At 35.3% G+C, this 13,867-nt stretch overlaps 2 protein-coding genes across 7 annotated transcripts in view; one reads left to right on the plus strand and one right to left on the minus strand.

Moving 5' to 3' along the window:
• The window catches only part of LOC6048873 (pseudouridine-metabolizing bifunctional protein C1861.05), a 402,385-nt gene that overhangs the window by 188,262 nt on the left and 200,256 nt on the right, over positions 1-13,867 (plus strand). The gene's annotated exons all lie outside the window — the stretch shown is intronic.
• The window catches only part of LOC119768882, a 272,264-nt gene that overhangs the window by 137,160 nt on the left and 121,237 nt on the right, over positions 1-13,867 (minus strand). The window contains exon 2 of one of the 5 annotated variants that reach the window (XM_038260530.1): positions 812-845. The exons of the other annotated variants lie outside the window; for them this stretch is intronic. The gene's annotated coding sequence lies outside the window, so the exon portion shown is untranslated. The remainder of the gene's footprint in view (positions 1-811; positions 846-13,867) is intronic. 5 annotated transcript variants of the gene reach the window in all.

The following is a 13,867-nucleotide window of genomic DNA, read 5'->3' on the forward strand; positions in this document are numbered from 1 at the left end:
AGTTAGTGTAGGGAGGTTAAGGTGGAATGCCGTACAAAATCATCGCCTCCGTAACCATCGAAGCTATGCAAAGATTGAGATGGCCGGATGGTGTCTCCCACTTCCGGCGGGGACACCCCAAGGAACGTCACTTCAATATAGACCACATCGTCAAACCAACTTGCTACTTACGGTGTATCCTAGCTCAACGAGTCTTGGCCTGAATCGGACTCCTTATGAAGGCTTTCTAGACCAATTTTTTTATCACTGAGGTTGCAAATATCACTGTATTATCACTGACTGTAACGTTTCACAATGATAAAATAGTTGTTTCACCACTTTTTTTCTTTAAAAACCCGAAAAATGAACAAAAAACAAAAGGGCGAATCTGTTGTTTACTTTTGCTTTGTGGCGTAACCTGACGGGCTAAACCGTTGTTTTGGTTGAGTGGGTGGCGAATACGGTGGGGCGAAAATGGAGGCACGCTCTTCAAAAAGGCGTAATTTGTTTTTCTCAATTTTTAATAGCAAAAACACCTTAATTAATTTCAAATTGCTCTCTGTGATGAAATTATTGCTATTTTCTATTACGTTTTGAAAAAAAAATGATGGTTTTCATGTTTTTTTGTGAAAATAGGAATTGATCGGAGTTGCAAAATTTTGAATGTTGATTTTCTCGAAACGGCAGGATCGTAGGTTTCGCCCTTTTGAAATGTTGTTACTGAACTTTCACTTGTTTTTTTGTTATGATGATGATTTTGTGTGTGTGTGGGAGAGTGTGTTATGATGATCAGTAGATGTTGTCGACCTCGCACTGCTTTCTTATAGCTTACTTAATGTATAACGAGCGCCACCGCTGCCAAGTACCTGTAACGAAAAAGACACGGATAGCTTTCATCAGTTCACGTGACACACAAGAGGGCGAAACCCTCGCAAGTTTGCTCGAAATGAAATATTAAAATTTTAATAGCTTTCCAACTAATTTCAATTATGAAACTCATTTCAACTCGTCCGTCGAACCCATCGGACGATGGCAACGCGCTTCAGGTGAACCTCAAAGTCGGTCTTCCACGCGAAACCCTCGACCATTTGCCCAAGTGGTCTCGAAAAGGTACTTTTGCGGTATCGGTATCGATTTTACCTGGCTGGCAGGTCATCGGGGTAAAATTGATCGATTCCTTGAAACCCGCTTGCCCCCGCCAACAAAAAAATTGCGCGAAAAACTATCGAGCAAAAGAAGAGCTTGCTCGGCTTTCTGGGCACGTATGCCACGATGTGAGAAACCTGGCGAAACTACAAGTAACTCTGTGTGTAAGAGAGCGAACCCTTTTCAGTAGCTTTCAATGGGTAGGAATGATGAACCGAACGGGAGCTTTGTGCCTTTTGTCTGCAAGGAAAAAAAGTGTTCGATAGTAAAAAAAAGCAAGTTGCAAAAGATGAATTGCAGCGATGTGCAGCGTGGATCAATGTTTTATGGAGGCTCGAGAACGGTTGCCTCTCAGCTACAAGGTGAACTAAGTTTTATGGCTCCATTGTGCTAGTCGTTCGTGCTAGTGGAGTCATCGTTTCTGAATAGTAGAAAACGGAATAAAACCTACTCGGTTCATACTTTTCTTATCTTTTAAAAAATATATTCAAAGGCAAAACGGTAACTAAATCTCAATTTTTGTTTTGAGATCCAACTTATGAAAATTTAACAACACCTTCAATTGTAAACAGCACAAGAGAAAAAAATCAATGTGCTTCAGTTAGGTTCAACATGATACAATTTTTAAACTGTTTTATCAAATTTCGAGTGATGAGATTTTTTTTTACATCGAAATATAATCAGTAATTTTTAAGATTTCGTCGTGCTGATTGGGTAGCACCTAAAATATATATTTTCGCTATATTTTCGACAATCAAAAATGGAAAAATAGAAAATTGTTGAGAATTTTCTAATTCTGTTTGGAATATTCATTTCAGAGTAAAGAGTAAATACCGTAAATACCGTAAACCGGGAGATTGATTTCATCAAATATCGAAAATCAGTTGCAACTGATTTTGAAATACAGTTAAACCGGCGCTCTTATGTCTCGCATATGCAACTTTGCATATACGAGTCATTGAATTTATTAGATATATCGATTACCCCAATGTTTACAATTTCTCTACAAAACTCTTAAAGTCCTTATATAATATCGTTGAACAAGTCTATTTTTTTAAATGCCTTAAATCGGGGTGATATAATTATTAATTATTTGATTAATTGATATAATTTAATTTATTTTTCAAATATTAGAATTTTCTCATGATTTGTATGTTTAAAGTGTGTACTGGGCTGGGTCACACAATGTCCATGTACCTCTTCTCAAATAAATTCAAAAAAAAACTTTTAAGAAATAGTTACTTTGAAAATTGTTTATTTCAAAACCACGGTATCTTTGATAGTTATTGGACACCAATTTCTCATTACTAAATTCAGTTAAATTTACTGAAATCTGCACTATTGATTTTTTTTCAGTAAATGAAAACTTGCTGAAAAAAACAATTGAAAATTAGTGTAGCTAGCTAATTAACATAAAAATGATTGTAAATTTAAAGTAGTTAAATAAAATGTTCCAATTTTTCAAACAACATAATTCAAATTTACTCAGAAAATTGTTGTGCTGAAAATGCGTTTTTTCAATATTTAAAATACAGATTAGGTGTCGGAGTCGTAGTCGGAGCCAGAGTCAACAAATTTTGGAAGCTGGAGTCGGAGTCGGCTAGAGTTGGTAGGCCGGAGTCGGAGCCGAAGTCAACAATTTGTTGAAAGCCGGAACCGGAGTCGGAAACGGCTTAACTCAGAAAGCCGGAGTTGGAGTCGGAATCGAAGTCGCTTGAAATATGACCCGACTCCGCAGCCCTGGATTTAATCAATAAAAAATAATTTTAAAAATGATAAATAAAATTATTTAAATACTCTCGAAGTGTCATGTTTTTGTTAATGAAATTGATTTTGAATCGTAAAACGAATTCTTTTAACAACATAACAAAAATCGTTAAAGATATTTTGAAAGTTAAAACTTTGTTGTTGGTAAATTTGGAAAATTGTGAAACAAATATTGATATTTTTACAAAAGAAAACTAACTAAAATTTTCATCAAGCTTGTAACTTTTTATAAATTTTAATATTAATTTTATCAAAGGTTAATAAACTTAGTTAAACGAACAATGAATATTGAATTTTTCAAATTAAATTTGAAAGGAACATAGGTTCCAGTTTTCAGATAATAAATAAAAAGCACAATTTTTCATAACATAATTACTTTAACATTCCAACGCCCAAGGCTCCAAAAAAGTTGGAACGGTAACTTCAACTCAATGGTTCTCGGGCATAACTCAACCAATCAAGATGATTCTTCTTTCCAGTGATTTGTTAGGATGTCTAGATGATTCTAGAACTTTGCAAAATTTAATTTGATGATCTGTAATTTTCGCGATCAAAAACATCGTTCCAATTTTTTTTTCCGCGTGTAAAAAAGAATTCGCCGAAAATTCCGCGGAGGCAGTCGTTTAAAAAAAGTTGGAACGATGTTTTCGGTCGCAGAAATTACAGATTTGTTCAAATCAAGTTCAGCAAAATTTTAGGATCATCTAGACATTCTTACAAAACACTGGAAACAAGAATCGTCCCGATTGGTTGAGTTATGCCCGAGAACCAGCGAGTTGAAGTTACCGTTCCACCTTTTTTGGGAGGCTTAGTCGTCCGTGTAAGTTGGACATGAGTTGGGCGTTCCAGTGTTAAAAAAAGTTCCTGAGCATTGCTTAACCTACCCCAGTGCATGAAATATAAATCTTAACACAAGTTTTACCGTGTGAGTTATATTTGAGAAATACATTTAAATCCTATCAATGTCTCCCCAGTTTACGGTATTTGTCAAAAAGTTATATATTTACAAACTTGACCTAAAAATGGATAAAAATTGAAAACGGTGCAATTTATAAAAATTTTAAAAATGTACTTTTTTTAAAATCTAATTTGTATATATTTTGATATGACATTTTCTGATCACCAATCTTTGGCAAAGTTTTAAGTGATGATCAGATAAGCTCAGCAAACAAAACAATATCAAACAATCTTTTGAAATATTTTTCTATCCGTGGCCTGTATTTGTAATGGATAAAAAATGTTCAGAAACAAACGAAATGAAACCTTTTTACATCCATTGGTATTTGTTCGGATATGAAAAAGAATAGTCTTTCATAAAATTGAACATGATTACAACTTGAATACTTTTTCGTTATCAAAATGGTTTTAAAATTGTTTTTAAGTGTATTTTTGACCGTTTCAGGAAAAATGTTTCAAAAACTGATCGCAACACTAAAAACCTTTCGTCCATCAAAGTATAATGATATTAAATTTGCACATTTATTCCAGTTAGGCCGCTGAAAATATGTTTTGAAGTTTATGTATACCGCCCCCCACCCCCACCCCCTTCCACTTTCAAAATCGGTCCGAAAAATTACAGGCAAAAAAAATATTTTTTCGAAAATGAAAAAAGAAGTCTAGTGACCTGAAAATAATTTGAATTGCATTTTCCTGCGTTTAAAATCATATTTAGCATGTTTGAGATCGATCAACAATACAATTCCGTTGTGAAATTTTTAAAACAAAATATTGCAGGTGCAAAATGCATTTTAAAATCCTTTTTTTCATTTACATGTATGGTTTAAACAATTTCAATTTCATATTTTTTTTTTTTTACCTCAATAAACATAAACCGAACATGACCGAGCCACGTAGCCCAGTGGTGCCGGCCCCGATACTCTTCAAGGGTGTTCCCGTCTGGAACAGGGAAAGATTTACTTGCTTATATAAACATAAGCATCAACAAATATTTGCAGTGGCCTTAACATTTACAAGGGAAAAAAATAAATATCAAAAAGCTCATGCAAAGAAAATAATTTTGAAAAAAATTTAATGAAATATCTCCAATTTATTGGCATTTTCAGTCGATTTTTTTTTTTAAATTCGGTTTTTTTATACGGTTTTTAAACTTGTTCAGAAGGAATTTTTTTTTAATATATATGTTCTAAATAATGTTTAGCAAAGTTTTATTTAATTTAATTTATGTTATCATTTAAAATTGAAAACATTAAATCTTAACTTTTGTAATAAACATGTACACCATATTTTTAGCCCAAATTTTAAAATAACCATTTTCAACACAACATTTATTAAAAAGCCACATTGAATAAAACTGATTCGAAGAAAAGTGCTGGAACAATGTATGGCTTACTCAGTACATGTTTTCAAACAACTTTATAAACAATCCATTTCTTTTCAATATTTAATTTAAATTATATCAATGTCACCGTAGTTACAGTTACGGATCATCGAAACACATCGAAACTCCCTGATTGCTCTATTGCACCGATGATTTTTGAGGTATGGAACATTGATCCTAATACAAATTACACTGACCTACAAAAATTGACGAAAATTACTGCGCAGGCTCAACTCGAGGGGAAGCATGAAGTCCCCAGAAAATCGGGCACTATGAATTTTACAAAAAAAATATTTAGACAGGGCCGAATGGTTTTTCTCCAAAGTTTGTATGGAGAATAAGGGCGGTTCAACTTTGGAGAAAAATGCTTCAATCCTGTCTAAAGTATTTTGAAAAATTTGAAGTGCACGATTTTCTGGGGACCCCAAATTTCATACTTCCCCTCGAATTGAGCCTGAGCAGAAATTTTGTTGGTCTGTGCTAAGATTTAAAACTAGATGACCAGAAAAGTTTTTTTTTAAATTGCGTTTTTGGGACAAACTGCTCATCAGGCCTAAAAGAGTTAAACCTCGTTTAACCACAAGCTCGAACAGTGTACTGCTCGAAATCTAAAGCTCAATTTTAAGCCCACTTCGTTAAAATAGATCGCACACACTCGCAGCGGCTTACGAAAACAAACCATCTCCCTTTCATCCCCACCCACGCACAAACACACGCCAACCCACCCACAAAAGTTCATCCATCCTTTGTCTGCGGTTCAAGTTTTGTACTGCGGCACTGCAAAAATAAAGTATGTACAACAAAGCTTCCACGACCGGATGAAGCCGAAGGTATTATGAAATATTTATGAAGATCGGGCTAAAAATAGAGCGCGACGACGACGAACATCCCAGTGCGATCGAAAGTGGGTGAGTGACTTGTGGCGGGAGGGTTTGGTAGGGTGGTGCATTGGAAATATAATGTGTTTTTTTAGTTTGTTTATTGATGAACCACCCTAACTTCCCTGTGATCACGGGGTGGTTTACCCAACGAGTGGGTGGTGTTCCATTGAATGAACTGGTTGCGTGGGCGGTTCAGGTCCTGGTGTAGGTACTCCAATTGGTCTGTTTGGTAAGCTTTACCTTGCTTCGTTTGTTTGTGTAATGCAGGTGTGTGCTAGATGCCAGATTGTGACGGTAGTTGTAGTTTGTTCTCATTCGGTTTCATTGAGAGAATGCGTTCACGTGTTTTAACAGAAAGATACAATATAAACTATCAAACTAGTAAAATAATTTTAAAAAATATTCAAGAACAGCGAAAAGCAGAAGAAATATCCTATTGTTTGCAGCTAAGCACAAGAAAATACTCAAAACACAAATTTAACTCAACTACATCTTACAGGCTCTCTTGTGCAGTGTAGGTAAATACATTTTTTGTGTTTGTTTGTTACTGCTCGTACAGCTACCAAGACAAGGGCAGCTCCTTCGAGGAAAAGTTTTCAAGGTGAATGCAATTACCATGGACGTCACTGCAAGCGATGTGTTTTCAACTTAATTTCCGCACCAGAGTGGGACCTGTAATGGACTTCCGGGGAAATTTAAAAGCTCACAATTGGACGCATTATGGTAGGATGTTGAGAACAATCAGCTTTTATTGATTTTAAAACTCAGTTTACATTGTCTAAAATATGTAATAATTTTTTGTATTGACGTGTTTATAATAACAACTTTAGGTGACTTTAGGCTCTAAATCACAAATCTAATCCAAACATGCAAATCAGTGCTGATGTTCCTATTACGACAAAAGTTTCACCAATAGCTAACCCAACTCTCGCAACCGAGTATAACACACGTGGAAAACTTTCACCATGCTCCCCATAGTGCACCGTTTTGATAGCGAAACTTTCTCCTTAATCATCATCCTTTCTGGGTAATTCTCTACCAACTCACACGAAATCGGGAAAAGTTGCCCCGACCCCTCTTCGATTTGCGTGAAACTTTGTCTTAAGGGGTAACTTTTGTCCCTGATCACGAATCCGAGGTCCGTTTTTTGATTTCTCGTGACGGAGGGGCGGTACGACCCCTTCCATTTTGAACATGCGAAAAAGAGGTGTTTTTCAACAATTTGCAGCCTGAAACGGTGATGAGATAGAAATTTGGTGTCAAAGGGACTTTTATGTAAAATTAGACGCCCGATTTGATGGCGTACTCAGAATTCCGAATAAACGTATGTTTCATCGAAAAAAACACTAAAAAAGTTTTAAAAATTCTCCCATTTTCCGTTACTTGACTGTAAAAAATTTTGGAACATGTCATTTTATGGGAAATTTAATGTTCTTTTCGAATCTACATTGTCCCAGAAGGGTCATTTTTTCATTTAGAACAAAATTTTTCATTTTAAAATTTCGTGTTTTTCTAACTTTGCAGGGTTATTTTTTAGAGTGTAACAATGTTCTACAAAGTTGTAGAGCAGACAATTACAAAAATTTTGATATATAGACATAAGGGGTTTGCTTATAAACATCACGAGTTATCGCGATTTTACGAAAAAAAGTTTTGAAAAAGTTACTTTTTGCGTTTCTCTTTGTTTCGTCATCCGTGTCTGTCACGGGTGACCATGAATGGCCATGATCGATGACGACCAACTTTTTCAAAACTTTTTTTCATAAAATCGCGATAACTCGTGATGTTTATAAGCAAACCCCTTATGTCTATACATCAAAATTTTTGTAATTGTCTGCTCTACAACTTTGTAGAACATTGTTACACTTTAAAAAATAACCCTGCAAAGTTAGAAAAAACACGAAATTTTAAATTGAAAAATTTTGTTCTAAATGAAAAAATGACCCTTCTGGGACAATGTAGATTCGAAAAGTACATTAAATTTCCCATAAAATGACATGTTCCAAAATTTTTTACAGTCGAGTAACGGAAAATGGGAGAATTTTTAAAACTTTTTTAGTGTTTTTTTCGATGAAAAATACGTTTTTTCGGAATTCTGAGTACGCCATCAAATCGGGCGTCTAATTTTACACAAAAGTCCCTTTGACACCAAATGTCTATCTCATCACCGTTTCAGGCTGCAAATTGTTGAAAAACACCTCTTTTTTCACATGTTCAAAAATGGAAGGGGTCTTACCGCCCCTCCTTCACGAGATATCAAAAAACGGACCTCGGATTCGTGATCAGGGACAAAAGTTACCCCTTAGGACAAAGTTTCACGCAAATCGAAGAGGGGTCGGGGCAACTGCTGTGTGAGTTGGCGGAGAATTACCCTTCTACCAACGCTGAGACCGCGTTGCCAAGGATCATCGCACAGTTAAGCTCCACCATACATCGCCCTCTACCCAGCCCACTTGGTGTTGTCACCTCTTCCGGTCAAAATATTTACGTAACAAACTTTACTCGACTGCTGCTGCTACTCCTTCTGCAGCTTAGCAAGATATATTCGCATGGATTTAACCACTGTCATGTTCTCAAGATGCTTCCCAACCTTTGGCCTCCTCTACTCTGTGTGGTGAGGTGAATTACTCCCGCTTGTTTGGGCAAATTTGTATGCTTTTCCGCCGAGGAAAACAGCTGCTGCTGGTCAGAACAAAAAAATCAACAACGAACATGTAAATTGTGAGTGTGCGAGGGGAAAGTTTGCCAGGAAATAAATGGCAGCTTAAATGTAAATTTATCTCTTTGAAGGAAGAAAAACGCGGGGAAAACTGTTCTTTCTGAGGACAAACAAGTTGTCGGTCCTCCGGGAATAACTTTTCCAACAAATCTGTTTTTCACCCCCTAACAATGGTGCAGATCTCAAACCCGCAAAACATACTAATTGGAGTGCACTGCAATGGGGAAGCAAACTGACCCTTATCCGTTCTGCAGTGGTGTAATTCGTTTGATGAAAGGGATAAGATAGGCTGAGTAAGTACAAAAATTTGATTTGCATTTTACTGTTTGATGTTTTGGAATCGTTCTTTTTTAATTTGCAGTCATCCCACATTTTTGGAACACCCACAATATTAAAATACTGTTGTGGTTATTTATCAATAGGATTCAAAATGCAGCTTTTCTCTCTATTTACTATTTTTTATTGCTTTCAGAGTAATTTTACCTCTGAAAATGTGTAATTTTACGACTTTTCTGTTGTAATGTCGATAATTCAATCTAAATTGAGGTAAAATTACATCATAAGAAAGGTATTCAACCTTCCAAATTTACACAATGTTTTACTGTGTGGGCGATAAATTTATCACATCAATTTTCATAGAAAATATTGTTTACTCAATCAAACAATATTTTGAAGAAATGCAATAAAATATTTACAATTTCATTATTTGAAGTAGAGGTGGGCAAAACCGCTCTTTTTTAGGAGCCGCTCATTTTCGTTCGCTCATTGAAAAGAGCCGCTCTTTTGAACGGCTCTTTTGCTCTCTTTCAAACTTTGGATGAAAAGGTTTTTTTAAGAATCGTGTGATTTTATATTTTATCGTGGCAGTGCGTGGCGGAATGGTTACGCTGTCCGCTTTGTAAGCGGATGATTCTGGGTTCGATTCCCATCTGCTGCAACCTTCCATCGGATGAGGAAGTAAAATGTCGGTCCCGGCCTTGGTTGTTAGGCCGTTAAGTCATTCCAGGTGTAGGAGTTATCTCCATGCCATAAGTACAAACAACACACCACACCAAGCCTACTCCGGTGGAATCGCTGGCGGCGGTTGGACTCGCAATCCAAACGTCGTCAGTTCAAACACTGGGGTGGAAGGTTCCTTGGAGTTGAAAGAGGTTTGGGTGCTTTCCCCATTCAAGCCTTCGGACTCCTAGGTTCGAGCAGAAACTTGCAATAGAGACCACAAAAGACCCGGGGGTCGTTAATGTGGATGGTATGATTTTTTTTTGTGATTTTATAAGTTATTTCACATTGGACTTTTACAAATTATTGTATAAAAAAAATGAAAACTGAAAACGAGAAGATACCCTTAAAAACCATACACAGAAAAAAAATTTGGAAATATTCATCAGGAAATGGTGACAGATTTTGTGTCAAAAAAATGATTAATTTTACCTCAGAAAATGATGAGTTTTTATTAAGGCTACCAACTGTACGGATTTTTTCCTTACCGTACGGATTTTCGACCCTTTTCGTGGATTTTTAACAGGCCGGAATTTTGGTACGGAATTTTCGCAAAATATGGATTTGTACGGAATTTTAATAACTGTAAAAAAAATTGTTTTTTTTTTTTTTATTTGGCCAAAGCTTTTGCATTTTTATTACGCTGTCAGATCGATTTTTAAGGGATAACTTGGATAATTTTCCAGAAATTCCTTATTTCAGAGTGGATTATCAATAATTTTTCTTTCCAAATTCTTTACAAAACGTTTTTATTCAATAAAAGAACCAAAGGCTTTCTAAAGCAAATTAGCAAATGTAAAGTCTCGGTCGGTCCTGTAAGCTATTGTGTTGCACATGTTTATTGGACCTTTTTTAATAAAAAAATCTAGAGATGTTTTCGTGAAAACACTGAGAATGATATTATTCGTAAAAATTCAACTTTTTTTCTGTGTAGGTCTTGGCGGTCTCTATGTCAAGATTTCTACTCGAATCTAAACATTCGAGTAATTGAATGGCTCGGATGCCAAAAATCTAGGATGTTGGAAAAAATGTTGATATTTAAAAAAAAAAATGCGTTTATTTCAGCAATAATTGAACTAATGCTGATATTTTATTTAGAGAAAATATTCTGTAAACTCTTTTCTACATTCTGATTTAATCGATAAAGTCTATAAACGCTAAAATTTAATAGGACAATAGGTTTTATTTTTTTTTTTTCAAAACCTCTGAACTATTCAGTAGATTTTTGGTAATATTTTACAAATTATGCAGTTTCAAATGCTAAAAGTTTTATTCCAGTAATATTTTAATGTACAATCAGTTGTAAAGTGACAAGTTTTTTTCATGTTGTTTAAAAAATCATTAACTTTTGAAATTAATTTTTGTAAGCATTTAAATATTTGAAATTGCATTTTCAATTCTCAAAAGCAATTTTAATACTTTTTCGGAAATTCAATAAATTATATTTATAACAAAAATCATGCCAATTTGAGCCGGTTCTTTCAATAGAACGAAGTTTAAAAAAGAACCGCAGTTCTTTTTTTGTGAACCACGGTTCTTTTGTTATTTTTAGTGAACTGGTTCTTTGAGCGGCTCGCTCTTTTTTTTGCCCACCTCTAATTTGAAGTATTATCATTTCGACAGAATAATAGTGTATGCTTCTTCATGAAAAGGGGGGAATTTACATGGAAATTTCCCCTTTTTCACGAGCTTGGGAGTTTAGATGAAAAAGTAAAGTTTTTTCGATTTAGATTTCGAGATACAGATTTAAAGATGTAGTTTCTCAAATTTTGTTTTGATTTGAAATCGAGTTACGAAACAAAATATATAAATTTCTTTGTTTATATTTGTTATGTAATGTTTTGCCGGATTCAAAAAGACAATTTTTCAGCCATTCCAAGTTAATCAGGAAGAATCCAAATCAAAAATGCTCCAATTTGGCTCAAATTCGGCATGGGAGTTCCCCGATCAAAATAATCAGACCCGTATTTTTTGCTAGGCAATTAGGGTTCTCCTATCCGAAATGGAGTTGTCAAAAAAAAAATGTGTTTTTCTTCGATTTTCGCAAAAAAAAAACACATTTTTTTATATAATCATCATATCAATTTTAAAGCGCCACCTTCCAAAAGAAGGGTATTTGAAGAAAAATGTGTTGAGGTCCAAAAAAAACTTGCTGAATATTTGAAAGAGTTCTATGAAGGTTCCACTTGCTGATTTGAATGTCTCCGGACCAAACAGCTCATGTACGAAATTATTGGCGCTCTGCATGGTTCAGCCGTTTCGGAGGCATGATTTTTTTTTGTAAATCGATGAAAAACGCATTTTTTTAGACCACCCTATTTAGGATAGGAGCACCCGAATCATCAAACAAAAAAAAAACGGGTTTGATTATTTTGACCAAGGAACCACTATGCATTGGATCTTTAATGTTTGACGTTCAGAGAATAAACAAAAAGAACAAATATTCAGAAAAGTTGCCATTGTTTAAAATAAATCATTTTTTTTTCGAAAGCGGTCGCCAAAAAAATGTGAAATCAACAGTATTTATAGCAACTTTGATGCATGGAACCGCTTAAATTAACTCCACTGAAAGTTATATTTTGCGAATTTATCTTTAAACCCTTCTCAAAGGTTAGTGTTAAATTCAAAATTCGCTTAATATTTTAAGCAAAAAGTATAGACAACTTAACGTTTGTATTTTTTTTTTTAATATTGAAAATCGGATGAATAGTTGCTGAGATATTTACGTTTGGGTCTGTATTTAAGCAACAGGAGGTCCAATCATAAAAGTTTCTTAGACAAATTTATTGGAAATTTTCTGAATTCTTCGAAAAAATATTTTTTGGATTGGTCTACCATAGGAACTTAGAAAAAACACTAAAATTGCAAAATTTTACCAAAAAGTTTTCATTGATTTACCTCAAAAACAGTGCACTTAAAAAAACATTCTGTTAAGTGTACTTTTTGATCTCACATCCAATTTTGACCGTTTTCCAAAGCATGAACATGAGAAATCACCTATGGTTGTCTTTCTCCGTTGCTGACCAGGACCATAATATCCTATCGAAACAACCGGTCATAGGCATGCGCTGAAAAGATAAAACATCACGATCATCAAAACTAGAGCCGGTGCGAATAGGAAACAGTCGTTGGACACCAACGGCGCCCGCCATGTCAGTTTGTAGATCTCGAGGGGATGGGACGGGAATGTTAGTTCCAAAGGTGGGTTAAATACGTGTCATTGTTTTTATCAGAGTGTGCCTGTTTCTTTAACCTACAACTTGAAAAAAAATCCGTTGTCAAGATACAGATTCCAGAATTTTTTGTATGATACTTTCGATTATTTTTATTTTTTAAACGATGTTTGGAAGTGGATATTGTTCTTAGATATTTGTTAAATCCTAATTAACACTTCTACACAACCTTATCTCATTTGTCACCTTCTCAGAACTTTATCTTTACCAAACCCTTCATAACTTATAGAACCCACACGCTGTGACAAACTTCCCACGGACAAAACACAACAATTAACAGAACAGTGTCATTGTTTGGTTTCTCACTTCATTTTCACCCTGAGTGGTGAGCGGTGGTACGTACGTGGTGTACTGATTGGAAAAGTTTCCCGATCTTATTTGGGGTCATGGCGAACGCCACGCTGCTAACCTTGCTAATGATGACACTTATCAATACTTTGGATAAGGGAGGAGCATCCAAACGGCAGACTCGGTGGCGCCAGTACGCCAGTGGAATGAAAACAAACTGACTCATTAAAAATGATATTGGAGTGATTTCTTGATAAATTTTACAAAAAAGGCATAGTTGATAATTTGTTTTATCTCAAACCACCAGGAGACTTACTACATTTCCAGTCAGCATTCCAGCATCCTTAAAAGCTTAAATTCTGGTGAATCGGCCAAAAAACATGCTAACGATGCGCCCCTCTTCGGGCCAGTAGCTTTACACCGTTGAGAGTGGAGTTAAAGCCGCAAATTTATGCTCCAGGAGGCACCATAGATAATGCGCCAAGGGGTGTTTGTGTGTGGACTACAAATCGAATTT

Source organism: Culex quinquefasciatus, chromosome 3, assembly GCF_015732765.1.
Source record: "Culex quinquefasciatus strain JHB chromosome 3, VPISU_Cqui_1.0_pri_paternal, whole genome shotgun sequence".
Classification (NCBI taxonomy): Eukaryota; Metazoa; Arthropoda; class Insecta; order Diptera; family Culicidae; genus Culex; species Culex quinquefasciatus.